The following is a 3788-nucleotide window of genomic DNA, read 5'->3' as shown; positions in this document are numbered from 1 at the left end:
ATTCAAATGAACTGAAAAATATCACAGATCGCTTGACGGAGACGGTCAGTTTTGTTCTATTGAGAAAGTTAAATATCGGTCAGTTTTGTTCTATTGAGAAAGTTAACTATCGGTCAGTTTTGTTCTATTGAGAAGGTTAAATATCTGTCGGTTTTGTTCTATTAAGAGATTTAAATATTGGTCAGTTTTGTTCCATTGAGAAAGTTAAATATTGGTCAGTTTTGTTCTATTGAGAAAGTTAAATATCTGTCGGTTTTGTTCTATTAAGAGATTTAAATATCGGTCAGTTTTGTTCTATTGAGAAAGTTAAATATCGGTCAGTTTTGTTCTATTGAGAAAGTTAAATATCGGTCGGTTCTGCTCTATTACAAAAATGAAATATCAGTCAGTTTCGTTATTTTTAGACATTTGAATGTCTGATTATTTTGTTCTATTAAGACATTTAAATACTGACTGGTTTTGTTCCATTAAGATAATTAAACATCGGTCCATTTTATTCTAGTACAAGATTTAAATGTTTGTCAGTTTTGTTTGATTAAAAGGTTTTGGTTGGTTGGTCGGTTTTGTCCAAAGCAAGAGTAAGCAATTCTCAAAAGGTATTATTAAAGTAATAATAAATGAATTAATAAAAATACAGGTGTCACAGGTGAAAATCAGTCTAAGCATCAATGAAGATACAGCTGGTTGTCTAAAGTCAGAAAGAGCCGGTTGTCAAAGTGTCTGATGTAAATTTAAAATTTTCCAAATGTAATTAGCAGTCATTTAAGTGACAATGTTGAGAAGCATAGGGTACCTCTTGAATTTAAATTAGAAATGTCTCCAATTTCATGCAGAATTACTGTATTGTGATGGCGTTCCTTTCTGTGGTTGAAAATTACTTTTATTGTGGTAAAGATTTTGGTCATATCACACAACGAGCAGCTGCTGGAAACTCAACACATAATGATTTAAGTCAGTGTTGGATAATGTTGGATCTGTTTCTGTTCTCATCTCACACAGAGAGCGACTCATGAGTCAGGGTAAATATCTCTATATAGAGTCCATCCTGTGGTTTGTACATCTATCCCGAACACAGAGCAGGTCGACGGAAAGGTTGCTGAAGTAGCAGGGATAATGGATTTAGTTCTGAATCACTGGAATGTCCGATTTCAACCACATCCAGTCCATCAGCACTGTTTGGATGCGTCTGAGAAAACACAGAAAGCATTGTAGAATGTTCGTTTGAGTTTCTCGTGTGGCATATGCTTCGTTCCGATCATAGGAAGGGAATGCATCCGTCCCGCAGGATCTTAAAAACATCTTCTGAATGATGAATCAAGGAAAGCTGCAGCAGTAGCTGGTCATTCCCGATGCGTCTCACATTGCATCTCCATTTATGGGCAGTGAGAGAGCCGAAAAGATTCCGTGTCATAAATGCGAGTTAGTAAAAACAGTTAGTAAAAACAAACGAATGAACAATAAAGAAATGATCAGTGTAAATGTTCCCTCAGATGTCTGATCTATCTGAACTGTAAATACATGTGAAGAGTGTGAGTCAGAGGTCAAAGGTCGTTCTGATTCACTCACCGCCTGTGTCTCTTCAATATCACGGCCCATGAAATCACAGATGCTCACTGTTGTTTAATCATTAAGGGGCAGAAACTCATAAAATATAATGCGATCATTAAACATAGAGCCGGTCGTTTACAGCGCTGAACTTTCCCATGAAGTCATGAAGATCTTGATGACTGCAAACACTGTTCTCTTTTTATTTGTCCTGTTTCTAAACATACTCTTCATCAAGTTCAGCGTTTGACAGCCTGGTGTAATAATTAACATTATATCAGTACATCATATTCATTAGTGGTTTGTACTTGATGAAACACTATCATTCAGAAGATTGGAATCACTAAGAGATTTTAAGGTTTTTGAAAGAAATTTATACTTAATAAAACAATGTCTGAAAGTATAACGCACACCTTTGCGACTAGAAAAGGGTGTTACTGAAGGATGAGGTGCAAAAAAAGAAATGCTAACACCTGTGAGAATCAATGAACGTGCTGCAGAAACCATCAGATGAAACTTACAACTGGAACACGTCCAGATCTTCAGAAGCAGATGAACAGAGAGACTGATAAACATAGCTGTTGTCTGAAATACAAATATTAAATCGTTCAAACATTTATTAAAATGTGTTAGAGCTATCGGGGGAGAAGAGCCTTGGTGAGAGAGGTAAAGAAGAACCCAAAGATCACTGTGGCTGAGCTCCAGAGATGCAGTCGGGAGATGGGAGAAAGTTGTAGAAAGTCAACCATCACTGCAGCCCTCCACCAGTCGGGGCTTTATGGCAGAGTGGCCCGACGGAAGCCTCTCCTCAGTTCAAGACACATGAAAGCCCGCATGGAGTTTGCTAAAAAAACACCTGAAGGACTCCAAGATGGTGAGAAATAAGATTCTCTGGTCTGATGAGACCAAGATAGAACTTTTTGGCCTTAATTCTAAGTGGTATGTGTGGAGAAAACCAGGCACCTGTCCAATACAGTCCCAACAGTGAAGCATGGTGGTGGCAGCATCATGCTGTGGGGGTGTTTTTCAGCTGCAGGGACAGGACGACTGGTTGCAATCGAGGGAAAGATGAATGCGGCCAAGTACAGGGATATCCTGGGCGAAAACCTTCTCCAGAGTGCTCAGGACCTCAGACTGGAACTAAGGTTTACCTTCCAACAAGACAATGACCCTAAGCACACAGCTAAAATAACGAAGGAGTGGCTTCACAACGACTCTGTGACTGTTCTTGAATGGCCCAGCCAGATCCCTGACTTAAACCCAATTGAGCATCTCTGGAGAGACCTAAAAATGGCTGTCCACCAACGTTTACCATCCAACCTGATAGAACTGGAGAGGATCTGCAAGGAGGAATGGCAGAGGATTCCCAAATCCAGGTGTGAAAAACTTGTTGGATCTTTCCCAAAAAGACTCATGGCTGTATTAGATCAAATGGGTGCTTCTACTAAATACTGAGCATTTTTCAGTTTTTCTTTTTTAATAAATCTGCAAAGATGTCAACAATTCTGTGTTTTTCAATAAATATGGGGTGCTGTGTGTACATTAATGAGGAAAAAAAATTAACTTAAATGATTTTAGCAAATGGCTGCAATATAACAAAGAGTGAAAAATTTAAGGGGGTCTGAATACTTTCCGTACCCACTGTATATACAGATATATAAACACATTTATCAAATTATGTCTTACCTTCATGATCAACTAAATGCATCATTGGGGAAAATATTTAATTAACACACAAATTAAATCTATTCGTAATAGGTTTATAAACTCATTTATGAACATAGTTCAGTGAAAAGCTTTGGGACACGTTCCATGTGCAGTTCTCATGCATGCATGATTCACATCTCTTCATGCAATGTCAAACCATCTAATGCCATCTAAAGCATTTATAAACATGTTTTCTCGCATGCAGAATGTTCAGGCTTCATGTTCACTGGACTGAAATCATGCATCTATCATCATCTAAAAAAGCAGGAAGAGCAGATAAATGTACTAGTTTGGCATTGGGTCCGGGCAAAGTGTGAGGCTCTGAAGACAGATGCACACTGGCATCAGTAACGCTCAGGAATCACAGTCCTCAAATATGGGTCAGAACCTCAGAGGAACCCAGCTAAGAAAAGTAAAACAAGGATCATTCATCGAGCAGGTGAAAGAACCATGCATGAAGCCAAAGCTCGACCTGCGACAGGAAATACAGCAAAACACACACACACACACACACACACACACACACACTCTCACAC

The sequence above is a fragment of the Sinocyclocheilus rhinocerous genome, unplaced genomic scaffold (assembly GCF_001515625.1).
Source record: "Sinocyclocheilus rhinocerous isolate Xijiao unplaced genomic scaffold, SAMN03320098_v1.1 scaffold1068, whole genome shotgun sequence".
NCBI lineage: Eukaryota > Metazoa > Chordata > Actinopteri > Cypriniformes > Cyprinidae > Sinocyclocheilus > Sinocyclocheilus rhinocerous.
The sequence above is the reverse complement of the archived record's forward strand: the minus strand, read 5'-3'. Positions refer to the sequence as shown.